General features: G+C 45.0%; 1 protein-coding gene across 3 annotated transcripts in view; it reads right to left on the bottom strand.

The window, feature by feature from the left end:
• Positions 1-22,329, bottom strand: part of macroh2a2 (macroH2A.2 histone) — a 49,170-nt gene extending 26,841 nt beyond the window's left edge. The window contains exon 1 of one of the 3 annotated variants that reach the window (XM_068020405.1): positions 22,204-22,329. The gene's annotated coding sequence lies outside the window, so the exon portion shown is untranslated. The other 2 variants (XM_068020407.1, XM_068020406.1) reach the window with 2 other exon arrangements.
• Between the last annotated feature and the right edge of the window lie 4,885 nt (positions 22,330-27,214).

Here is a 27,214-nt window from a genome sequence, read left to right as displayed (position 1 = left end):
TCACTCTCATCAGTATGCAGAACTGAATATCTGGTGGGAGAGTGAAATGCACTCAGGGGTCTCCTGCACTACCAGTTTATCTAAACTGCCAGTTTATTTTTGACTGCCTGATGGTCATCCACTCCCTCTCTCGCATACTCTTAAGCTGTAGGGTGGCCACATCTATAAATGTCCTATCCATGTAGCTCTCATCCTCACGAATGCACTGCAGTGTCGCCAACTCCTGCTCAAGTTCCAAAATCCGGGGCTCAAGCTGCTGCAATTGATCACGTTTCCTGCACAAATGGTTCTCCAGGATACAGGAAGCATCCTGGAGCTCCCACACGGCACAGGAGGTGCACTCTAGAGGTTAAAGCAATCCTGCCATTCCTTTATTAGTTGACCCTTTGCTACTGCTAAGAAAAGGAAATGTTACCAATACTAAAACTCTTCCCCAGAGAGCAGTGGAGGCAGGGTCATTGTATGTTTTTAAGACAGAAGTAGACAGATTCTTGACAAACAAGGCAGTCAATGGGTATCGGGGGCAGGCAGGAACGTGTGGTTGAGTCCGCAAGCTGATCAGCCATGATCTTACAGAATGGCGGAGCTGGCTCGAGAGGCTGAATAGCCTATTCCTGCTCCTAGTTCATGTTTGAATGTAGTTCAATTATTTTTAAATCTAAAACCTCTGGTTACTGACTCACTTGCCACAGGAAATCATTCCCCCCTACTTGGTCCATGAAACTCCTCAGTTTTGAATTCCTTAATCTGTTCTGCTCAGAGGGGAATAATCCTAGCTTTTCCCATCACTCCACATAACTGAATTTCCTCATCCTGGTATACCTCCTCTCTATCCTCTCCAGTGCCTTGACAACCTTCCTCAAATGTGGTGCCCAAAACTGGATACAGTACTCCAGCTGAGGCCTAACCAAAGATTTATAAAAGTTAAGCCTGACTTCCTTGCTTTTGTATTCAATGCTATTCACAAAGCCAAGTATCCCATACATTTTCTTAACCGTTTCATCAACATTCCCTTCCAACTTAAAAGATTTGTGAATATATACCCTCAGGTCCATCTATTCTGCACCTGTGCCCCCTCAAAATAGTACACTTTTAGATTATACTGCCTCTGCAAATTATTCCTCCGAAAATGCATTAAATTGCGGCTACCAAAAATTTCATATGTCCTCCTTCAAGTCTGTTACTATTCTGCTCACTAGTCGGCAAGTTTTGTATCATCCTCAAACTTCAAAACTATACTCCCTATACCCAAGTCCAGCTCATTATGTATAACAAGAAAAGCAATGATCCCAATATGGACCCCAATGTATTCTTCTCTCCAATCAGAACAGTCGTTAATCACTACTCTTTGCCTCCTATCCCTTAGCCAATTTTACATACAAGTTACCACCATCCCTTTAATGCCACGTGCTATTTTCCAAAGTAATCTGTTATGAGGTACAATCAGCAAATGCCTTTTGAAAGTCCATATATACAAAACATCTACTGCATTACCTTCATCAACCCTTTCCGTAACTTCAAATAACTCAATTAGGTTAATCCGACCACTGTAATGCCAGACGCCAGATCGGAAGTAACTTCTGTGTATGCACCACCTATCGCGCCTGCCCATCCATGTGCAGTTTTTTTCACAAAATTGCTACAGCGCAGGATGTGGTGCATTCGGCACATCGCATCAGCACAGCTCTTCAAAAGAGCAATTCACTCAGTGCCATTCCCCACCTTCTCTCGTAACCCTGCACATTCTTCCTTTTCATATAACAGTTTAATTCCCTTTTGAAAGCTTGAATTTAACCTGCCTCCACCACACACTCAGGCTGTGCATTCCAGACATTAGCCACTCGCTGGGTGAAAAAGTTTTTCCTCATTCGCTTTTGCTTCTCTTACCCATTACTTTAAATCTCTGCCCTCATTCTCGACCCTTTCATGAGTGGGAACAGTTTCTCCCTATCTACTCTGTCCAGACCCCTCATGATTTTGAATACCTCTATGAAATCAGCCTTCTCTTCTCCAAGGAAAACAGTCCTAACTTCTCCAATCTATCTTCATAACTGAAGTTCTTCATCCCCGGAACCATTCTCGTGAATCTTTTCTGCACTCTCTCCAATGCCCTCACATCATTCCTAAAGTGCGGCGCCCAAAACTGGACGCAGTACTTCAGCCGCGGCTGAACTAGTGTCTTATAGAAGTTCAACATAACTTGCTCTTGTACTCTATGCCCCTATTAATAAAGCCCAGGATACTTTATGCTTTATTCTCCACACTCTCAACCTGTCCTGCCACCTTTAATGACGCATGCACATATTCATCCAGGTCCCTCTGCTCCCGAACCCACTTTAGAATTGCACCCTTTACTTCATATTGTCGCTCCATGTTCTTCCTACCTGTTAGGATAGGCCCCCACCTGCCAAGAATGAGGCACATTAATTTTGTCATGAACATTGATTTTAAAAACTGTTACTGGAGTGAAGAAAGGACTTGTTAAACAAGCCGTAGCTGGAAGAGATATTTACATACTAACAGGATGTTTGAAAGGACAAAGCAGCCATTCCCTGACACATTCAACCCACAATGGACTTTTGATCACCAGACGTTGAAGATGGAGGAGCTCGCATTCTAAATGACTGCTAAGATGGCCGAATACACAAACGGACATGGTCAAACCAGCTAGTCACATGACTAACCTGCTGGGCAACTTGAGTTTTTTGAATTTGTACAAACAGTTTGGGCAAAAAACAGAATGCTCCTGGACTGAGATGATCGCTCCTGGACTGAGATGATCTCTCCTGGCTGGCTCGCCACAGCCTCTCCTGTCTGTCTGCTCCCATCTCTTTCTCACAAGCCCTTGAATCCACTTAAGACACATGAACCCCAAGAGAGAAAAGTCTCCTATGGTGAACAAGGTTTAAGAATACTGGGCCCCAACAAAAAGCAAGATCTACCTACAATCAAGGACTCTACAGTGAGCTCAAAGAACCGTAACAAAAACTCTTCAGATATTGCCTCAAACCTTTCCACTTTATTTTTCTTCTGCTCTTTTCTGTCTCTATTTGCATGTGTGTATCGCATATGCATGTTAGCCTGAGCGCATCGTGTATTCGTAGGCGTCAACAGAATTAGAGTTTAAGTTTAATAAATTTCAACGTTTCTTCTTTAAACCTAATAAAGCCCGTTTGTGCTGGTTTCTTTGCCTTATCATTGGAAAGCGGTGAATAAGGATTCACCAAGGGGGAGCTAAAAACAGTGTGTTTAAAATTAAAGCCTGTTACGGTAAGACCAGATGAAAGCGGAGAGGGAACCCTAGACACCTTTCTCATCTGGCCGTAACACTACCAAAATGAATCACTCCACATTTCTCTGCATTGACCTTCATCTGCCACCCATTCATCCATTCTACCAACTTGTCTATATCCTTTTGCAATCCTACACCATCCTCCTCACAGTTCACAATGCTTCCAAGTTTTGTTTCATCCGCAAACTTTGAAATTGTGCCCTGTACACCAAGGTCCAAATCATTTATATATCAGAAAAAGGAGTCCCAACACAGACTCCTGGGGAACTCCACTACAAACCTTCCTCCAGCCTGAAAAACAGCCATTAACCACTACTCTTTGTTTCCGGTCACTCAGCCAATTCTGTATTCTTTTATGCCTTTTACTCCATGAGCTATAACTTTGATCACAAGTCTGTTGTGTGGCACTGTATTAAATGCCTTTTGAAAGTCTATGTATACCTCATCAACCCTCTCGTTACCTCCTCAAAAAACTCCAAGTTAGTCAAACATGATTTCCCCTTAAGAAATCTATGCTGACTTTCTTTAATTAACCTGCATTTGTCCATGTGACTATTAAATTTCCCCTGCATTATTCTTTCTTGAAGTTTCCCCACCACCAAAGTTAAACTGACTGGCCTGTAATTGCTGGGCTTATCGTTACGCCTTTTTTGGACAAGGGTGTAACGTTTGCAATTCTCCAGTCCTCTGGCACCATCTCAGAGTCAAAGACTGAAAAATGATGGCCAGTGCCTCCACAATTTCCACCCTCACTTCCCTCAGTATCCTTGGACGCGTCTCATCTGGTCCTGGTGCTTTATCCACTTTAAGTATTAACAACCAACTAATAAGTTCTAGTAGCTGAATTACCTCCTCTTTCACTATTGCCTGGGTTGCATCTTCTGCCTAGGTAAAGACAGGTGCAAAGTATTCATTTAATACCTCAGCGATGCCCTCTGCCTCCATGTGTAAATCCCATTATGGTCCCTAATCAGCCCAACTCCTCCTTTTACTATTTTGATCTGTGAGATCACCAGAAGCAGCCCATCTGGTGTACCCCAATGTCAGTAACAGTGCGCACATGCGCAGTACAGCAGGCAGACATTCGTGGTGGCGTCATCAGGCCGCCGCATTGCCGTGGTGACATTATCACCCACCGGCAATTGTGTAGTGATGTCACCAGAGATGGTCATCATCGCAATTTCAAGTTGGGGGCTTCACCAGAGAGTCAAAGATTTTACATTCATCTTTAAACTGAGAATGGTTTCCAGAGATGAGTATTTGAGCATGCACCTACTATTTATTATGCTTAATTAAGAATCGGAACTTGAGAGGTTCCAAGGCTCTGGGCTGGATCCTCCTTTGTTGTGCACCTGAATCCATCTCCATCTACTTCACCCCTATCCTCCCAGAGTGCCTTTCTGCCACTGAGTTCCCGTCTTTGGCGACGGGTGTATTTTACTCACGTTTAGTATTTTAATGTTACTTCTACCGACCATGTCTAAATGAGGCTTCCATCGCATCCCATCCCCTGACTTTGTGATGCTGGCTTACCAGCTTTATCATCTTGCACCGTGTTATGGTCAGGGATTGATTTTACTGCACAAGAGTCTGTTTCTCTTCCACTTCTAGAGGTTATATTGACCAAATTCTGCACCATCTTTATACATTTGATGCTTCCCTTGTGATCTATTTGTAGCCTTCCTGGGGTGCTGCGTCTATGATGGAACCACTGACACATGCACAACTAGGGATGAAGTTCTGCTGAGGGTTCGAGGAACTTGGGGTCTAATCTCAAATATAGAACCTCACATTTTAAACTCTGGATTGTTCATTGATTTTCCACTTTGTCAGGTACCTCACCATGGGCTGCAAGGGCATTATGACACTGAAATACAATGCAACCAAGAACAGGCTTGTGCCACTTCATAACCATCTCGTACAGACAGGACATGATCTGGATCCGGAATGTTTATGCTTCTACACCAGGAGACAGCAACTCAACCGGGATGAAATGCAGAAGGTAGAAGAGTTGGTCAAGCTGCAAGTCGGGAACAAGCAGCGGAAGGATTATGTTCAGCTGACATTCAATAAGACGTAACCCTGAGACATCAGAAATATAAAAAGAGAGGGCTCAAAGCAGGTGATGACAGCATGGATGCACTCAGACATACTCTGGAAAGGATTCAACAGAACAGGACAATTGCATGCGTTGGCCTGCAAGCATACCACATGCAGCACATTGGTTCATGACACCAACATTGAAGTTCCGTCTGGACAACTTTCCTGAACTGTTCATTGACGAGACGTATTAAAATCAACAAGTACGACTGCCTTTATCAAATGATGGTGCAGGACCATCTAGGCAGGGGCAGGGCTTTGTTCTACATCATACCACCAGTCTAAATGAGTATTTGAACCACATGTATGTCTGCCTGTGCACCGCTCCACTTTCCTCACCCAAGGTGCCCTCTTCTCAGTGCCGTCACACTGGGAAAGCCAGACACCCCACGGGCCACAATAATGGAAGAAAACAATGACGCTTGCACACAAACACCCGCTGTCTTGTGGAGTTCCACCCTTGAGACAACCACACAAAGCCTCTTGAAGCTCCCATCACCTGGTGTCAGTCAAACAAAGAGGATGGCTGAAGAGATCAAATGCCTGGGCAGCTTTCAGGACAAGGTAGTGCATGAAAAAGATAAAGAGTGGACAGAACGTGCACCTTGTGCCTCGTGAGCAAGCCATCCAACTACTGGAGCACAGAACCCATGAAGTATGAATGTGGATGGTATTGTTGGTTCTACTGTTGCTCTTCCCACCTGCAGTGGACCTCCAAACATTCCAGTGTGAGGGTTATGCTTCATGGCCAATGTCATGATTGTGCCTCTCCATATCTCTTCCCTTGTTTAAGGGGTTCGGAAAATGTGCCCGATGAAGCTGGCGGTCATGTGCCATGCTGATCCCTTTTGTGGCGTGCTGTGAAATTTTGCCTCCTGTGAAGCCTCTCAGGACATTTCATTACATTAAAAGGAGTTATGCAAATACAAGTTGCTTTATTGTTGTTGGAAAGAAATGTTGCTTTTGAATTCAGCTATATGTGAAAGAATAAAATCATCTTTTGATACTAAAGTGTGTGTCCCTGATTATCATTAGTGAATGACACTCACTTCCCACAGCGCAAACCACATAGGTTCCGTTGCAATGGAACGCAAAGACATGTTATTTAGGTGCCTCACCTAACCCTACTCTCTCTCGCCCATTCAGGGCGACTGGGCTGAAGATTAAGGCCTTCCATGCTTTTTGTCACAGATCCATCTTCCCTCCCTCAGTCTCTGTACCGAGCCGCTTCTCATTTGCGGTGCTTTCAGCCTCCATCTTAAATCAATATGCTCCTCCTCGGATTTCACTGCTATCTTATCCTCCTTTAATCTGTCCTTCCACAAACTTCCGAATCTGTATTTATATGCAGCTGGGTGGGTTGCAGTAATCTGCTTTCCATTCTTGGTCTGGCTATGCATAGATATCACTTGCAATGGCTTCTCTTCCTGCTCCCACATAATGGCCTCTGTTGGCCCTCCCCTAATTCTCATCACCTGCTGCCTCTCAACGACAGCACCCAAAAGCAGTGTCAACGTTCACACTTCTCTCAACTCCTCCACTATTTCTAAAATTACCAGACTGCTGATCAGAGTGTGCAGGCAGTCAGTCCCTCTGAACTTACAGCACTGTGTCCTCTCATGGCCAACCCTCAATGTCAGTTAACCTGATAAGGGCAGAGCTGTTGTTTCAAAAGCAGGCCTCTACCTTAGTGACAGAATGTCAACTGTCTGACACCGCCTCCTTAAATGACCCTGGACGAGGACCCAACCACCAAACATCAAGCCATTGTTTTTAAAAACAAATATCAACCAATTATGAGCTGGACCCAGAGTATCCCCACTATTGCCAAACTAAGATCACAAAGCAAGTATCAACTGGGACCTTCCTATTTTGCTGCCAGTGCATGGACCTGCTCAACCACAGCTGGAGTTGCAGGTAACGTTAGGTCACGCTAATGGTTGTGACACTCCTAAATGGAATAATACTGAGACAATCACAACCCAACTTTTGTTACACGTTCATTCTTGGGATGTGGGCATCAGTGAGAAGGCCAGCATTTATTGCTCCTTAGTAATCCTGAGAAGGTGGTAATGAGTCATCCTCTTGAGGAAGTTTGATGCAACTGAGTGACTTGCTGGATTGCAGAGGGCAGTTAAGAATCAACCAGGCTAGTGTGGGGTTAGAATCACATGTAGGCCAGATCAGCAGGTTTCCTTCCTGGAAGGACATTAAAGACAGCAGTTGGGTTTTTACAAAAATCTGCCATATTAGAGATCATTGTTGTTTCCAGCTTTTTATTTCTAGATTTTTAAAAATTAAAACAGAACTCAAATTTTCAAACTACAGTGGTGGGATTTGAAGTTCCATTCTCTAGATTACTCAAGGCCTCTGCATTACTAGTCCAGTAATATAACCCTGACATTAGGACACCCCTAATATCTCCCTTCATTATAGCTAGGTGTATAATTTGTTGAGCAATGCTTACTTTGCACCTTAGGCACAATAATGTTTACAATAATCTCTGAATGATAATTCACATTGAAAACAAAGAAGGCACGGTGAGTCTTTTGTATTCAACAACTTGAAACATATGATAATCATAAAGGATGGAGAGTCTGGAAGTTTCTTCAGCGTTTACAGCAGTCGACAGATGAGGTGGAATCTTATTACCGCAGCATTCTTGACGGCGGGACCATAACTTCCGCTCCCGCTGCAACTTCCCTTTCCCACGCGATTGTGTATTTAAATTAGCCATGCGGTGACGGACACAGGGATGATGTGGCGGGGCAGACTTTCATTGGTAAAACCTGCCGTCACTGCCCTAAGTATTGTGATCGCCACAGATATAAAACATCGTGCTTACACCTTCAAGGAGCAGCAGCCTTCCTCTCATGCGTATTTTCAGAATAACTTAGTTGAAGCTTTCACTGAAATCAAAATGATTTTTTGCCTCCTTTATTTTGTGAAACTCACCAACTTCACTTCATTTATTTTCCCTACAGCCAAAATGAATGATATGGCAGGCAGCCTCCCACCCCATGGTTCAGTGATGCCGCCCTGCAGGTTCTCCTTCAGGCAGTGAGGGAAAGGCGGGAGGTTCTCTTCCCTGCAGATGGAGTGCGAAGACCCTCCTGCCTCACCGAGGCAGCCTGGATGGAGGCAACAGAGGTGGTCTTGAACTGTGGGGTAATTCTTAGAGCACGGGTACAGTGCAGCAAGCGCATCAAAGACTCGGCTCAGCGAGGGTAAGTGGTGCTGGTGAGGCTGCTCCATTGATTTCTTCCATGGTGTTTAAGGCAGAGGGTACACCTGGAATGTAGTCGAATGAGTGAGCACAAACAAAAACAAGAAATGCTGGAAATACTCAACAGGTCTAGCAGCATCTGTGGAGAGAGAAGCAGAGTTAACGTTTCAGGTCAGTAACCCTTCTTCAGAACTAGCAATTAGAAATGTAAAAGGTTATAAGTAAAGCGAGGGTGGGGCAAGAGCTAACAAACGAAGGTGTAGATAGGACAAGATCACAGAATAGCTGACCAGAAGGTCGTGGAGCAAAGGTAAACAATATGTTAATGGTGTGTTGAAAGACAAAGCATTAGTACAGATAGGGTATTAACGGACTGAAAATTGAACAGCCGCAAGTACAAAACGTGAAAAAAAAAGTGGGTAAGCAAACTGAACAAACTCAGATGAAATAAAAAAAAAATATATATATATATTGAACTCAATGTTTAGTCCGGCAGGCTGTAGTGTGCCTAATCGGTAAATGAGATGCTGTTCCTCGGGCTTGCGTTGATGTTCACTGGAACACTGCAGCAATCCCAGGACAGAGATGCGAGCATGAGAGCCGGGGGGGTGGGGGGGTAAGTGTTGAAATAGCAAGCAACCGGAAGCTCGGGGTCCTTGCGGACTGAGCAGAGGTGTTCCACAAAGCAGTCACCCAGTCTGCATTTGGTCTCCCCGATGTAGAGACCACCACATTGTGAGCAGCGAATACAATGTACTACATTGAAAGTACAAGTAAATTGCTGCTTCACCTGAAAGGAGTGTTTGGGGCCTGGGATAGTGAGGAGAGAGGAGGTAAATGTATGAGTGAGCAGCCTTGGTGCCATCTACTAAATGAAGATTGGCATTGTTTGTAATTGGATGTGTCGTGCGAAAGCCAATGCAGAATGAGTGATGTTGAGGCATGTGGGCATTGGTTGTGATGCATCATTTGCCCTGTTATTAAATGTACATTGTCACAGAAGAAACAAAGCCACAGCCAGCATGAGCGTGCAAAGCCTGGGGGAGGAGTCGTCCCTGACATGAGGCTGCTGACCACGGCTGAGGACGAGGCATCAGAGATGGCGAGAGAGGAAGGAGGCAGGGCGAGCGGAGATGGCGAGGCAGGAGCCACAAGGCTCAAGGATGAAGTGTCATCTTTGCTCTTGCAGCCATAAGTGGAAACTGAAGGAAATTGTGAACTCACGTGAAGCACATGCTTAAAGTGCCTCTGTTTGTGTCTCCACTGTAAGTGTCCACGCTTAAGTAGAAGACCACCGCCTAAGAATTCTCTTCTGTGGAGGAAGAAGCAACCAATGCCCCAGAGAGTACACCAACAGCCTTTTCTTTCACCTCTGCCACTGCAGATACATCCACAAAGTCCGCGGGGGGGGGTTTAAGATGAGAATCTGGGTCACAAGCTAGTGTGCACGACACAGATATGTCCCAGTAGCTGAGGGAGCATGTGCCAGCTGGACCCTGATAATTGGAGGACTACTGTGGACCAGGCCCCTGCTCAGCCCCACACTCATGATCCTTTGTGTTTGTTTCTACGAGAAGTCTGTTGGATGTGGAGCAAAGTCATGTGGAAAAATATGTTGGAGATGACAGAGGTCATGTGTGGCTTTGCGCGTGTCATGGAGGAGTCCATGTAAACAATGTCGTTTGCCATGTCCCAGGCATTTGAGTGTATGGCTTCAAGAGTTTGATGAGCTCCGTGACGAGTCTGGTTGAGCACTCGAGCCATACACGATCTGACCTGCACTCCATCGCTGTTGCCAGTCTCCACGCAGCAGAGTCTAGCGAGAGGGGTCGAGGAACCTGCGCTTCCCTCCAGGTGCTTCTTCCCTCAGGGAGACAAGCAGGTGCCGTTGTGCACCCAGATGGAGGACGAGCGTTTGCCAGCTTCCACTGGGGCCTTCCTCTCAGGATAGCCGCAGGGTAAGCGGTGTCTCGTCTTTCCCCCGACATTGACCTCCTTACCCCCAGGCACACGGGGGATACTCAAGTACCAGTGCTGCAGACGCCCAGTAGGATGGAGCCATCAAGGCTCCATTCCTCCAGGAGGACTCCCGCCACGGTCATCCACAGCAACGGGACAGCGCATTCAGCAGACTACCTCATCAGCTGCTAATATCGGGGTTAGCACCTAGCCGTAGTGGCAGAAAAAGGAAATTGAAACAGTTTTGATCACGAAGGTGGCATGGATGCTGTACAAATTGTCACGATTGCAAAGATGTTTTGAAACAATTTTATTTCTTGCAAAGTTTGATCCACTCTCAGTAATGTTTTGCTTGGTTACAGATGGATACAAAGTAGTTTTCTGGAGGTCTATGGCAGTAACGCAATGATGTTTGCAAAGCATCTCAGGAAATGTCCAGTGTCCATAGCTCATTGGAATTTTATCTTTCAATCCTCATGGTTGATACTGATTAATAACTTTTTCCAATACTATAGTCATCCTTATCTGAGGAGGACTGGTGTTCCTCTGCCAGCAGAATGTTGCCATGTCTAATTGCAAGGTTGCGCAAGGCACAGAAGACGATTATTTGTAACACCCTCTGTGGCGTGTACTGAAGAGCCTCTCCAGACCGGTCAAGGCAATAGAATTGCATTTTCAGCATGCCAATGATGTGCTCAATTACAGCGACATTGTACCTCTCTCAGCAGCACTTTGGAGATGATGTACAGATGTCAACAAACATGCACAAAGGGGGTAACCCTGGTCACCCAGGATCCATCCGTCCACTTCGGCTGGTTCCTCAAAAACTGCTGGCAGCTGAGAGTTCCTCAAAATGTAGGAGTCATGACAGCTCCCTGGAAAACGTGTGCAAACATGCATGATTCTTCTCCTGTGGTCGCAAACCAGTTGCACGTTTAAAGAGTAGAAGCCTTTGCGATTAACAAATACAGCAGGCCTGTCCCAGCGAGCTCTAATGGCCACATGATTACAGTCGATCACCCCTTGCAATCTAGGGAAGCCAGCAGACCTCGCAGCCTAGCTGTCCTCGTCTACAGTTAAGTAGATGAAATCATTGGTACATCGAAAAAGGCCACTGGTTACCTCTGAAGCACCTGTTGGTCGCAGACTGAGAGATACCACATATGTCACCCGTTGATCCCTGGTAGCAAAGAAATTGAGTGCAATAGTAACCTTGAGGGTAAGTGGCATGGGGTTCCCAACAAAAACAAGCTGCTGCAGGTAATGCTGAAGGATCATACACATTTCTGTCACCATTGCAAGTCACGTCCTCATGGTTTTTCTGGCGTTACCTCTCAAACATCTGAAGGTAATGTGTCCTTGTCCTGAGGATGCAACGACATGCCAGTGTCTGACTTCAGTAATGCCTTTCCTGGATGGCTTCATTCTGAGCAGACTCACCCTCTTGTGCTGCCTGCTGCCCTTGATGAGGCATCATCCATTGATCACCAAGATCCCTCCTTAGTCTATCCCTCTGCAATTGTTCACGTGTTAGAGGACAATTGCGTGTATGAGATACATGCCTTTGCAGCTTTTCAATTGCTGAGATGAGAAGAGTGTTGCAATTCAGCAGAACCATTAAAGTCATGAGCGGATGGCTGTTTAGTGCCTTACATTTGCATGCAGGAGATCCCACCCACCATCACTTGTCTCTTCCCAATCGACTTGCATTCCTTGATTTGACAGGTGGTTTGCATTCTTCTTCCAGAAAATGTTGTGTCTGCAATACCAGGCAAGTTTGTCCACCTTCCAACCTGCACCCATCACCCTTGATCCCCCCAACTTAACCTTCACCCTTCCCCGTTACCATGGAACCTCCCATTACCGTAGACTGACTCATCAATTTATACATGCCATCCCTCCCCCATCACCATCCAACTGTCAACTCTCACCCATGAACCTCCAAGAATCCACCTTGATACAGTTACATATTCCCAATTCCCTCCCCATGATGACCTCGAATACTCAACCCTAAGTCTCGAACATCCCCACCAACCATATACAATTGCCCCGTGACTGTACCTTCTGCCAGCCAGTACCCTTATGTGGATACACAGGACTTAGAGGTCAACAGTGATCCTCCCTTTTAGGCCTCTCACGACCATCAGTTTTCTGACAGGAACATATCAACCCACCACCACCAACCACACACAGCCAGACTCAGTCAAAAATCAGCCACTACGCACTTTGGACGCTGTCCTTCTCCCTCCCCTGCGCCCAAAACCCCACCCTGTCCTCAACTTCCCTCCCCTGCTCCTCCATGTAGTCCCTGCCCATGCCGTCACCGCCATTCTCCGAGATGATTCACCCTCGCTTGTGCCGAGCCCGGAGGCAAACATCCATTCCAATGCTGGCGTTAGTTTAGCGGCTGAGTTAAAGTGAGAAAAGCACAGACCTGAGACTCAACTTCACAAATCTGCCAGGTTGAAACATTTGGGAACAGGGGGGCGCGGGCCACAGGAATATCATTCGGTTTTCACTTAATCTAACAGGTAGAACTAAATCCTAACTATGCGCAGGGTAATGAGTATTCATGTTATTTAAATGAACGCAAAGCTGCAATCTGCCACCTTGCTAGAGGAACCCCGGAATGCTGCTAACCTGCCGTCCACTTAATTCCTCGAAAATATCCCGCTGTCGGGAAACCAAACAAAAACCTCCTGCCTAATTATATCACCCCGCACACCACCAAATCCGCCACGGCGGACTGCATAAAATCCCCTCCACCATGAAGTCTATTAAAAGACAGGGTGACACCTCATTATTTCTCATCTACTGAAAGTTATCCCCATTATTGGCAATCCTGATACAATGTTGTAAAGAATGCTGAAAATTGGGAACAGCATCAGAGGTTAGTACAGCAGGGGTATCCAAACTAATGGCTCGAGAACGCCCATGTATTGCTGGTTGGTCCTGTTTAACCTTTGAGGGGTTGGAGCTATGGAGCAAGCCATTTATAGCACTGTAGCCCCACTGGTGGATAAATCCTAAATCAGAATCCCTAGATGGCATCAACAACTCACGATGAATAAAATTGAAAGGATATTGGATTTGAATTTTTCTTAATGTTGCCTCTAAAGCTCCATAGCAAGTACCTATGAAGGTCAGGAAAACCAAACTTAGATGCCAGTTAGTTAGTGGAAAATAATCCCTGTCCAAAATTTACATTTAAATCTTCCCACAGTGCATGCATCATCTGGAGGCAAATCACAGATATATATAATGCGCGTGTATATAATATATAAAACCCAACAGCTTGGCAATTACTGCTGCCAAAGTGGCATGCCCACCTCTTACCAGCCATGATGCCATTGAGGGCCTGCCCATCAAGAGGTGTCCTTCCCTCACAGCATCACACCATCTTTAATGCAGGCAACTGCCTAGAATGTTGCTGGCTTTGACGTCACAGGCAGTACAACTGTGCATGTGCAGGAAGTGAGCCCTCTGCAGTTGAAACAGTCTAATCAGACATGATTTTAAAAAAAAAAATTCATGCCAGCTGCCCCTCAGCAACCCAGGTTTCTACAAGCGAAAATTAATTTTGTTCTCGACAACGGACTCTGGTAGTTTTCCCACCACTGACATTAGACTGATTGGCCTGTTACCAAGTTTAACCCTCTCATTTTTTGAGAAACATTTACAATCCTCCAGTCTTCTGGCACACTTCAATATTCAAGGAGCATTAAAGATTGGTTTGATCTCACCACAATCTCCAACCTAGCTTCCTTCAGCAACCAAGGATGCATCCCCTCCGGACTAGGCGATTTATGTCTAAGCAGCATGCTATAAGCAATCCCACAACCAACGGATCAGATCAAAGATCTGCAGTCCTCCCACATCCAGTCGTGAATGGTGGTGGACAATTAAACAGGAGCAGGATATTCCTTGAACATCCTCATTCTCAACAATGGGGAAGCCCAGCTGGCGAGTGCAATGAAGACAATGCTGAAGCATTCACAACCATCTTCAGCCAGAAGTGCCAAGTCAGCCTCCTCCTGAGGTCGACACCATCACAGATGTCAGTCTTCAGCTAATTTGATTCACTTCATGTGCTATCAATAAACAGCTGAGCACAACAGATACTAAGGCTATGGGCCCTGACAACATTCTGGCTGCAGTAAAGACCTGTGTTCCAGAACTAGCTGCCACCTCAAGCCAAGCTGTTGCAGTACCAAGTGGAAAATCCCCAGGTGGCCTGTCCACAAAAAAAGCTGGGCAAATCCATTCTGGCCAATTACTGCTCCATCAGCCTATTCTCAAAGTCACATCATCAGTGCTATGCATGTGGCACCGACTCACTAATGCTTAATTTGAGTTCTGCCAGGACCACTCGCCTCCAGACTCCAGTGCAGCCTTAGCCCAAACATGAACAAAAGCTGTATTCAAAGGTGAAGTGACAGTGACTGCCCTTAACCCAGCAGTATGTTGATTAAGTGTGGCACCGAGGAGCCAGAGTAAAACTGAAGTCATCGGGAGTTAGGTTGGAAAGTTCTGGCTGCAGTCATACCTTACACAAAGGAAGATTTCTGTGGTTGCTGAAGGCTAATCCTCAGCCCCACAGCATTGCTGGAAGAGTTCCTCAGCACAGTAACTATCTTCAGTTGCTTCAACAAGAATTTTCTTCTGTAAGGTCAGGAGTGGGAACGTTTGTTGATGATTCCACCATGTTCAGTTCAATTTGCAATTCCTCAGATATATGCAGTAAGACCTGGACAGCATCGAGGCTTGGGCTGATGTGTGGCGAGAATGTTATTTGTAACCCAAGTGCTGAACAATGATGCTCTCCAACGAGAGAGTTTAAGCACCTCTCCTTAACATTCACTGGTATTACCATCATCAAAGCCTACACTGCCAACATCCTTAGGGTTACCCTTGACCAGAAACTGAACCGGAGTAGCCAAATAAATACTGTGACTATAAGAGGCCAGTAACTCACCTCCCGATAGCCCAAAACCTTTCCACCAATGACCAGGCACAAGGCAGGAATGTGGTGGAATACTGTCCACTTGCTTGGATGTGTACAGTTCCAACAAAACTCAAGAAGCTCAACATCCAGGACAAAGCAGCTCACTTGATTGGCACCTTTAAACATTCATTCCCTCCATCACTGGTAAACAGTACCTGCTGTGTGTACCAACTAAAAGATGCACTGCAGCAACTCGCTAAAGCTTCATTAACAGCACCTTCAAACCCACAATCTTTACCACCTAGAAGCACAATGGCAGCAGGCACATAGGAACACCACCATCGCCAAGTCACACCATCTTGATTTGGAAATATAAATCGCCGTTCCTTCGTAGTTGTGAGGTCAAAAGCGTGAAACGCCTCATCAAGAACACTGAAAGCACATTCACCCCACTGACAGCAGCAGTTCAAGGCAGCAGCTTCTTCTGAAAGGCAAATTGGGATGGGCAATAAACACTCACCTTGCCTGCATCCAAAGAATCAATAATTTTTTTTTTTAAATGAGATTCTCATTTTTCACAAAATTCAGTGTTGGCCCTACCAACATGCATTACATTACATTTTTATTATTTGCCAGATAATGTTCTCATGGCCAATATCCCATCTTCAAACTTCAATGAGCTTGAGTCCATCCAAAACTCTGCTGCACCGTATCCTAAATTGAAGTCCCTTCATCCACTACCCCTGAACTTGTTAGTTGCCTTATGTTGACTCATGGTCCACTACAATCTTGATTTTAAAATTCCCACCTCATGTTGAAATCACTCCATAGCCTCACCATTTCCTATCTCAACTCAGCAGCAATAATACCGCACGTTCTCTGAACTTGACAGTCTGAGCGCTGTATGTTCTCTGAAAGCAGTAGTGTTAGCACTGTGCCTTGTCTGAATTCTACAGGCTGCCCGACAATGACTGGTTCAAATTACATATTGCAGAGAATATTTAATTACTCTACGGCAGATCAGATCAAATTACACTTTCCAGACAAACTGTTGGGTGTGTCTTGTTCTCCAAGGGGATCAATCAAAAATCTAGTCCAGCCCATGTGCTGCAAATACATGCAGCCATAGATCCAGCCATTAATCCTCTACCTCAATTTCACTTTGACACTCTATCCCCATATCCCCTTAGTGTCAAAGATCTATTGATTTCAGTCTTGAATATACTCAAAGTTCACAGCTCCCTTGGTAGAGAATTCCAAAGATTCAAAATCCTCAGAGTAAGAACATTTCTCATCTCAGTTCTAAATGGCCAACCCATTACCCTGACGTTATGATACCTATCTCTAGGCCCTACAGCTCGGGGAAACAGCACCTACCCTGTCAAGCCCCCTCAGAATTTTATACATTTCAAAGATCACCTCTCATTCTTCCAGACTCCAAAGAATATAGACCTATTGTTCTCAAATCGCTCCTCATACGGCAACCCTCTCATCGCATTAACCAATCTACTGAACCTTCATTACTCCACCTCCACGTCAAGTATATCTTTCCTTAGGGCAGGAAACCAAAACTGCCAGCCTTTGACTCCAATTTACCGAGGGCAGATCTGGCTTAAATTCACAGAAATTAGCCCTCGTGTTAAGTATTTTTATTCAAGATGCTCCTTGTCCTTCTCCATAATTAATCTAAACCTTACAATACTATGATCGCTACCCTGACTGCGACTTTCTCCACTTCGTCCCCAAGAAGACATCAAGAAAAATTCTTCTGAACACACTTCAGAAATTCCTCCCCTTCTCTGCCCTTAAAACAACTACTACCAGAAGGACGTAGAGGCTTTGGAGAGGGTAGAGAAGAAGTTTACCAGGATGTTGCCTGGTCTGGAGGGTATTAGCTATGAGGAGAGGTTGGATAAACTCATTGTTTTCACTGGAACGACGGAGGTGGAGGGGCGACATGAGAGAGGTTTACAAAGTTATGAGCGGCATGGACAGAGTGGATAGTCAGAAGCTTTTTCCCAGGGTGGAAGAGTCAGTTACTAGGGGACATAGGTTTAAGGTGAGAGGGGCAAAGTTTAGAGGGGATGTGCGAGGCAAGTTCTTTACACAGAGGGTGGTGAGTGCCTGGAACTTGCTGCCAGGGGAGGTGGTGGAAGCAGGTACGATAGTGACGTTTAAGAGGCATCTTGACAAATACATAAATAGGATGGGAATGGAGGGATACGGTCCCCGGAAGTGCAGAAGGTTTTAGTTTAGGCAGGCATCAAGATCGGTGCAGGCTTGGAGGGCCGAATGGCCTGTGCCTATGCTGTACTGTTCTTTGTTCTATTGTTCCTTAAGCCCAAGCAAATAGATTCGGTTTTGAGCCCTTAAAGACAATCTCTCTTTCCAGCACTGTAATATTTTCCTCAATCAAAACTGCTACCCCGCCTCCTTTTTTCAATTACTTGTATTTATATAGCATTGTTAATGTAATAAATTGTCCCAAACCAATTCACAGAAGCGTTATAGAGCAGAATTTGACACTGAGCCACATAAGGACATGGAGTCAAAGTCATTTATGGCACAGAAGGGGGCCATTCGGCCCATATTAGGGCAGATGCCCAAAGCTTAGTCAAAGAGGTAAGTTTTAATGAGTGTCAAAGGAAGATAGAGAGGTGGAGAGAATTCCAGAGCCTAGGGCAAGGCAGCTGAAGACATGGCCACAAATGGTGGAACGATTAAAATCAGGGGATGCTCAAGGGGCGGCGCAGTGGTTAGCACTGCAGCCTCACAGCTCCAGGGACCCGGGTTCGATTCTGGTTACTGCCTGTGTGGAGTTTGCAAGCTCTCCCTGTGTCTGCGTGGGTTTTCTCCGGGTGCTCTGGTTTCTGGCCTGTTTCAGTGCTGTATCTCTAATCTAAAAAAAATATATCAAGGGGCCAGAAATAGATGTGTGTAGGTATCTCAGATGGTTGTGGGGCTGGAGGAGATGAGAGAGTGGGAAAGGCAAGACCATGGAGAGATTTGAAAACAAGGATGAGAATGTTAAAACTGAGGTGTCACATGACCAGGAGCCAATGTCAGTCAGCGAGCATGGGGTAATGGGCGAACATGCTTGGTGTTACAAAGGGCATCAGCAACAACGTTTCAAATGACCTCAAGTTTATGAAAGGTAGAACATGAAATGGCAGCCAGGAATGTGTTGGAATAGTCAAGTTGAGAGGTAACAAACGCATAGGTGAGGGTTTCAGCAGGTGAGCTGAGGCAGGCGTGAAGTCGGGCGATGTTAGAGATGGAAATAGGCAGTCTTCAATGATGGCATAGACATGTGGTCAGAAACTCATCACGAGATCAAATACGACACCAAGGCTGCGAACAGTCTAGTTCAAACTCAAAACAGCTGCCAGGATGGGGAATAGATCAATAGTTAGGGAATAGAGCTTGTGGCCCTTCCTTCCTGAATACCTTTGCCCAGGTATATTAAGCACTCAGTCTTCAGCTTTTTTGAGCCAGGTCTCAGTTATCACCACGACATAATATTCAAAATGTGGCTATTTGTACCTGCAGCTCACCAACCTTATTAACCACACATATGCACTCCAAACCTGACTTAGAACCCTTTGTATTTTCTACAATCCCACCTAATTCTATATCATTTCTAACCATCTCTCAGTTCTTTGCATAGTTTCAAATTTTTAAATATTACTTCATGCCCAATCCCCTGCCGAATTAATTTAAACCCTCCCCCACAGCACTGGTTAACCTGAGGCAAGAAATTATTTTTTTTTTTAAAATCCTTCACGGGATGCAAACATCACTAGCAAGGCCAGCATTTGTTGCTCATCCCTAATTGCCCTCGAAAAGGCAGTGGTGAGCTGCCTTCTTAAACCGCTGCAGTCCATCCACACCCACAGTACTGTTAGGGAGTTCCAGGTCTTTGACCCAGCAACAGCGAAGGAATGGTGATATAGTTCAAAGTCAGGATGGTGTGTGGATTGGAGGGAAACTTGTAGATGGTGATGTTCCCATGCGTTTGCTGTCCTTATACTTTTAGGTGGTAGAGATCATGGGTTTGGAAGGTGCTGTTGAAGGAGCCTTGGCAGGTTGCTGCACTGCATCCTATTGACGGTGCTACACTGCTGCTACTGTGCATTGGTGGTGGAGGGAGTGAATGTTTAAGTTGGCGGATGGGGTGATGAAGTGGGCTGCTTTGTCCTGGATGGTGTCGAACTTCGAGTGTTGTTGGAGCTGCACTCATCCAGGCAAGCGAAGAGTATTCCATCACACTTGTAGATGGCGGACACTCTTTGTATAGGAAGTCAGGAGGCGAGTTACGTGCCGCAGAATTCCCACAGCCTCTGACCTGCTCTTGTAGCCACAGTATTCATATGCCTGGTCCAGTTAAGTTTCTGGTCAATGGTAACCCTGGAATGTTGATGGTGGGGGATTCAGCAATGGTAATGCCGATGAACGTTAAGGGTTCCAGCTCTGTTCAGGTGCTACATGTCCACCTTGAATAGCTCCTCCTGCCCTGGAACTGGTCTTAATTCCACAGGAATCTGAAACCCTGCCTCCAGCACTATGTCTCTAACCACACATTAAACTATTTCCTCCTGTTCCCACTCTCACTAACATCTGGTGATGTGAGTATTAGAGATTACTACCTTTGAGGCCCCTTTTTAAATTTTCTCCCTAACTCGTTCAACTCTGACTGTGGGACCCCAAACCTCATTCATTCTTCCTCTGTCCTTGGCTCTGACATGAACCACATCTTCTGCTCCTTCCCACCCCACCTCCCCAGAACCTTTTTTAGGATAGGTGAAATGGATGTGTAAGGAAATCAATTTGGAGCAGGAAGAATTCAGAATAATACAGCTCAGAAGGAAGCCCATTGTGCCTGTGCTGGCTCTGTGGTTGACCGATCCAATTAACCACATCCTTGCTCTTTCTCCACAGCCCTGCAAACTTTTCCCTTCAAGCAATTCTCAAGTGCACAGATCATGGAATGGTTACAGCAAAACAGGTCATTCAGCCCATCGAGCCTGTGCTGACTCTCTGAAGAACAATTTAGCTAATCCCACTCACTGGCCCTTTTAAAGAAATCCTTTAAGCAACATTTGCACTCAATAAGACACAATTAAAATTCTATTTTAAAAAGACTTTTTTTTAAAAAAAGGAACGCAGGAGCTGACAATTCCCCCTCACTCACCCACAACCAACTGTGGCAGTAAGTCACCGGGAGTAGTCAACTAAAACAAAAGCCAAAAGCACAAGAAAACTGGAGTCAACATTAAAACTTAACCATAAAGGCACAAAAGGAGACCATTCAGCCCATCAAGTCCATGCTGGCTCTCTGGAGAGCAATTCAAGCAGTCCCATTCCCCCACTCTATCCCCATAGTCCTGCAAGTCTATTTCCCTCATGTGTTCATTCAATTTCCTTCTGAAATCATTCATCCTCTCTGCTTCCACCACCCTTGTAGGCAGCCAGTTTCAGGTCATTACCACTGGCTGCATAAAAACATTTCTTCCCCACATCTCCCCATGCATCTCTTACCCAAAAACCTTAAATCTGTGTCCCCTAGTCGTTGTACAATCAGCTAATGGGAACAGTTTTTCTTTATCACATTATCTAAACTGGTCATCTTGCAGACTTCCATCAAATCTCCTCTTGGCTCCCAACAGAACGAACCCAGCTTCTCCAACCCAACACTCCAGATATAAATTAATAAATTACATCCAACCCTCTTCCCCACCCCCACTCATGTTGAGGAGCTCGTTCGGCCCGGGAGAGGCGGAAGGATAGAGAAGGGAGGGAGAGAGAGAGAGCACGAGCTTTCAAACTTTGCGCTTCCAACCGAATGGAACGCGGCGGCCACCCGCCCAAATTCAAACCGCCAGCGCGAGCGCCACGCTCAACCGCCATTGCCGAGCGGGAGACACAGGGCGACGCGGGCTTCGGCTCCACAGGCCTTCCCCAGGCCCTCGGCCAAACGCGCGCACATATACACGGAGCTGCAGCGCAAGCATTTTCTTCTCGAAATGGCATTACGAGCCGGTAAGAATTCTCTTAAAAATCAAAATCGGAGTTTATTTGTAAGTGCTGAGGTAAATGCCGGACTGGAGGTTTTTGCGCGCAGGCCGCCCGAGCCACTTCAGCATCGCCGCCGCTCAAAAATTTCCCTCGGTCAGAAGGACGGGTAAAGAAAAGCTATCCGCCACCCGACAAAAAAATAAAACAACCTCCTCTCTCTCTTCCCCCCCCCCCCCCAAAATCCATCCCCGTCTCGATTTACATCAATATATAATATTTTTTAAACCTTGGGGCCTGGAAGAGGATATACACACAAAAAAAAACCCTGAGGCCAAGCGCTTCCCGCCGCAACAAAAGAAAAGAAAATGTCCACCGTCTGCAGATGAAACCGATTTTTCAAAAAGAAAAGAAATATTTCCCCCCTCACGCATTTCTTCACATTTTAATAGTTATAAACACGGCGGAAATTTAAAAAAAACATCGACACCCACCAGGTGCCACAAACAAGTCTCGGTTACCGTGTCTCCTCCATTTAGATTTTGTATAAATATATATATTAATATAAACTTTTTGGCGTTGAGAAAGATCGCTTACCCTTATTTGCAACTAAACCAGCTGTGTTTTTTTAAAATATATATAACCTAAATACGTATATTTGGCGCTCACCTCCTACTCTGGGCAGCAGTGGTGGCTGCAGCTCCTTTCCCTCCGTTAATCCTGTGGTTGGAGCAGGAAGGGGAAGCTCTTTCTCGCTCTGGCAACCCATTTGAAAATACAAACTCAGCCTATCAGCAAGGAGAAATCATCAGAGGAGGGGAGGATAGGTTAACAGTCGGCAGAAAGGAAAAACACAGTCTCCCATACAAAAATAATTGAAACTAACCGTTGATATATGCTTCCTCAGTGCCACAGCTGGACAGATTCTTATCTACCCGGGGCCGGATGCAAAAAAAAAACCTGTTATTATCTCTCAATCCGCGACACCTCTATACAGAAATGGTTGTGCCTTTTCTTAATAAAACTGGGTGCACCCAGTGTCATCAAACGAAAAAAAAACTTAACAAAAAGTGCCTCTTTTAAAAAAAAATGGGCTCAGCTAATCGAAAAACTACACTGTTAAAACAAAGAAACTTGTTAAATACCAGCCCGTAATTTGCTGCCAAAATACGCAGCGGGTGTTTCGGATCTGGAATGCACTGCCTGAGAGTGTGGTGGAGGCAGAGTCACCCGAGGCCTTCAAAAGAGAATTGGATAATTATCTGGAGAGAAAAAGTTTGCAGGGCTATGGGGGAAAAGGCAGGGGAGTGGGGCGAGGTGAGTTACAGAGAGCCAGCACAGACGCAACGGTGCGAATGGCCTCCTTCTGCACTATAACCATTCTATGATTCTAAAATAACACTGTTCTTTGTTATTATTGGGCAAATGCTACAGCAGCTTCAGGCTATGGCAGATGCACGTGATTAAACATGGAAATCCAAAAAGTTGCTGCCCGAGTCCCACTGCTCCGCTTCACAAAAATGACATTTGTCTCACAACTGAAATGCATTGAGCAGAGTGAAGTTGTTGCACTTAACACAACAGATACAAACTAAACGCACCACAGGAAGTTAGAGCTGAGCTGAAGTGATGCAAAGAGCCTGTTGTGAAGCCGTTTAAGGTCCATGCATATTTCGTTAGCTTGGATTAGCAGTCAGAGATTCTTTTAACAATGTGCTAATTGTTAATTACTGCCAATTAACTCTCTAGCATCAAAAATTAATTATTACAAATGTTGAGTCTCATGCCTTAAGGCTTTAATGGTTGGATATTCAAAAAATGTGAATTTTATTTATTTTTAACTGTTCCTGTCTCTTTTCTCTCTTTCTGTTAATCTAATTTTTCCCTTTCTATACCTAACTCAACATTGAATTCACCCACTCTAGTTTATACTTCCTTGTCAACCCTAATTAGTGGGGGGGGGGGAGGGTTCAATTGAAGGGAAGTTTAAAAAATCAAAAAGAACCAAGAGAGCAGAGGTGCAGGGTAGTGAAGAGGTGAACATAATCAAAGTGTGACAGGAAGGAGCAGAAGAGTGCAGCAGAAATTAGAACCAGAATGAGTCTTTCTTTCTTTGGCCTCCTTGTCACGAGAGACAATGGGTAAGTGCCTGGAGGTGGTCAGTGGTTTGTGAAGCAGCACCTGGAGTGGCTATAAAGGCCAATTCTAGAGTGACAGACTCTTCCACAGGTGTTGCAGATAAAATTGGTTGTCGGGGCTGTTACACAGTTGGCTCTCCCCTTGTGCTTCTGTCTTTTTTCCTGCCAACAGTTAAGTCTCTTCAACTTGCAACTGTTTAGCCCCGCCTTTATGGCTGTCCGCCAGCTCTGGCGATCACTGGCAATTGACTCCCACGACTTGTGATCAATGTCACAGGACTTCATGTCACGTTTGCAGACGTCTTTAAAGCGGAGACATGGACGGCCAGTAGGTCTGATACCAGTGACGAGCTCGCTGTACAATGTGTCCTTGGGGATCCTGCCATCTTCCATGCGGCTCACATGGCCAAGCCATCTCAAGCGCCGCTGGCTCAGTAGGGTGTATATGCTAGGGATGTTGACTGCCTTGAGGACTTCTGCATTGGAAATACGGTCCTGCCACCTGATGCTAAGGATTCTCCGGAGGCAGCGAAGATGGAATGAATTGAGACATCGCTCTTGGCTGACATACGTTGTCCAGGCCTCGCTGCCGTAGAGCAAGGTACTGAGGACACGGGCTTGATACACTCGGACTTTTGTGTTCCATGTCAGTGCGCCATTTTTCCACACTCTCTTGGCCAGACTGGACATAGCAGCGGACGCCTTTCCCACGTGCTTATTGATTTCTGCATCAAGAGACAGGTTACTGGTGATAGCTGAGCCTAGGTAGGTGAACTCTTGAACCACTTCCAGAGCGTGGTCACCGATATTGATGGATGGAGTGTTTCTGACGTCCTGTCCCATGATGTTCATTTTCTTGAGGCTGATGGTTAGGCCAAATTCGTTGCAAGCAGCCGCAATCCCGTTGATGAGACTCTGCAGACACTCTTCAGTGTGGGATGTTACTGCAGCATCGTCAGCAAAAAGGTGTTCCCTGATGAGGACTTTCCGTACTTTGGTCTTCGTTCTTAGATGGGCAAGGTTGAACAACCTGCCATCTGATCTTGTGTGGAGGAAAATTCCTTCTTCTGAAGACTTGAACGCATGTGAGAGCAGCAGGGAGAAGAAGATCCCAAACAGTGTAGGTGCGAAAACACAGCCCTGTTTCACACTACTCAGGATAGGAAAGGGGTCTGATGAGGTGCTGCTATGCTGAATTGTACCTTTCATATTGTCATGGAATGAGGTGATGATACTTAGTAGCTTTGGTGGACATCCGATCTTTGCTAGTAGTCTGAAGAGACCACATCTGCTGACGAGGTCAAAGGCTTTGGTGAGATCTATGAAAGCAAGGCTTGGTCAAAGAGGTAGGTTGTTGTGCTTTGCCATGATTTGCAAGTATTTTCTGTGTTTGTCACATACCATTCTTTTAGTGAAAGGATCGGAACCCAACATGTTGCCATGCTTTGTCAACATTACTGTTGTGCTAACAGCTACACACTGTGTGACAGTGCCAGTAGTTACTAGTTTTCTTCCTCTTATGGTAATGTGCCTTGTTTTTGGAGTCTTCCAATAGCATACGTCATATAAGGCTGCTGTGAAGTACATCATGGATCAGACTAATACTATAAGGTCCACATGCTGTACCCCAACTCGTCCAAGCCTCTCTGATAGACCATAGTTTGATATTGGGTACAAATTTCAGATATAAAGTATAGAAAACTTAGCCCTTGATCACATTTATGCTTCAAATTCACATTCTTGAGAATTGCAATGCAGCGCAAGTCACTGAGGAATTATTTACTCCAGTCAGCTTTCATCTTTTCATTGTCTTGTCTGGTGTAGTGAAACAGAAAGTTCTCATCAGTGCAAACAGCAGATGCAAATCTTATTTAGATTTTAAGCTGTAAATTCAAAATTAGTACATTCATTATGTAGGTACAATAGTTTAATATCATTTTAGACTTCATGCATGAATTGACTAGAAGCAGCCCTCACTGATTTTCAGCCTAGGAGATTTCATTCAGCTTGGGTTATCATGACCTAATCTGAATATGATTTCAGAGATTTGAAAGGACAGAGCAAGAAACAAACAATTTTGATATCCTGTTTTAGACCAGGGAAAACTCCTAACATCCTGATTACAATGTCATCTGACACCGCAATTAAAATAGCATCTGCAGTATAAACTCTGTATAGATCCCTTCAATTTGGGGCGTATTTCTATTGCAGAATTAAACAATGAATTGTATTTAAGGAACTTGTTAATAATGGCCATCATAATATTATTGTACTGTAAAATGGTTGTCGACTTGAAAGAGCCTTCTTTGTCGATCTCTCTCAGCTTCTTATAACCTTGTGTAAACTGTTGCTAATTTGAAGTGAATTTCTGATCCAAGCATAATCTTGCTTTCTCCTCTGCATATATTAGTGAAAGCAGCATGGAGACCAACTGTAGATGCTTGAATGAGGCCAGCTTCATGAAAGTTGGACTCAGGAAAATGATTTCTGAGATTTAATTGGGCACCGGGGATTCATTGTAATCAAGCCATGAAAAAAAAAATGATTTGTATTCATTAGCTCCTCTGATTGGTGGGCAATTAAAAATAATATGCTAAAATTGAGGTTATGAACAGACAAAATGGCAAAGTTGAATTTCACTTGCAAAATAAAATACTGTTTCTGTTGAGTTGCATGCTGTTAATACAGCAGTATTATTGGGCGGCACAGTGGTTAGCACCACAGTCTCACAGCTCCAGCGACCCGGGTTCAATTCTGGGTACTGCCTGTGTGGAGTTTGCAAGTTCTCCCTATATCTGCGTGGGTTTTCGCCGGGTGCTCCGGTTTTCTCCCACCACCAAAAGACTTGCAGGTTGATAGGTAAATTGGCCATTATAAATTGCCCCTAGTATAGGTAGGTGGTAGGAGAATATAGGGACAGGTGGGGATGTGGTAGGAATATGGGATTAGTGTAGGATTAGTATAAATGTGTGGTTGATGGTCGGCACAGACTCGGTGGGCCGAAGGGCCTGTTTCAGTGCTGTATCTCTGAATATAAATAAATAAATAAAAAATACGAGGAGCAATTGATACCATATGTAGCAAGGAAATCATTATTTAGGAGTTATTTGTTGAAATACAAACGCTGCACTAGAGTTTCAGGGGGACGAACAGGTCCTTGGCTACCAGCTTAGTTTGCACAATGAAGTCACCATGTGCAAATTGTCATGGTCCTGTAGTTTTTTTTCCAGGAATATGCGGTGTACGTTTTAAGGCTTGCAAAGGATCAGTACTGCTTTAAGAACCAGCAGGCCTCCGGAGTTACCCGAGAAGGTGCATTTTCGTGGCCTTGGATACAGCCATTTGGAGACTGCGATTCAAAGGGTGCATTCTCGTTACTATGGATACAGCCACTGGGATTGAGCATCATGCCATACATTTGTTACAGTTCAATTTTGAATTGGCTTTTAGTTGAAGACAGTCTGTTCTAACAGAGAACACAGACAGACAGCTGTGGTGTTAGCACCTGAAAAAAGAGCTCTCAGACATTTAAACTGAAGGAA

This window comes from Heterodontus francisci, chromosome 42 (genome assembly GCF_036365525.1).
Source record: "Heterodontus francisci isolate sHetFra1 chromosome 42, sHetFra1.hap1, whole genome shotgun sequence".
Lineage (NCBI taxonomy): Eukaryota > Metazoa > Chordata > Chondrichthyes > Heterodontiformes > Heterodontidae > Heterodontus > Heterodontus francisci.
Note: the sequence above shows the minus strand (reverse complement) of the source record. Positions and strands in the feature narration are given on the sequence as shown.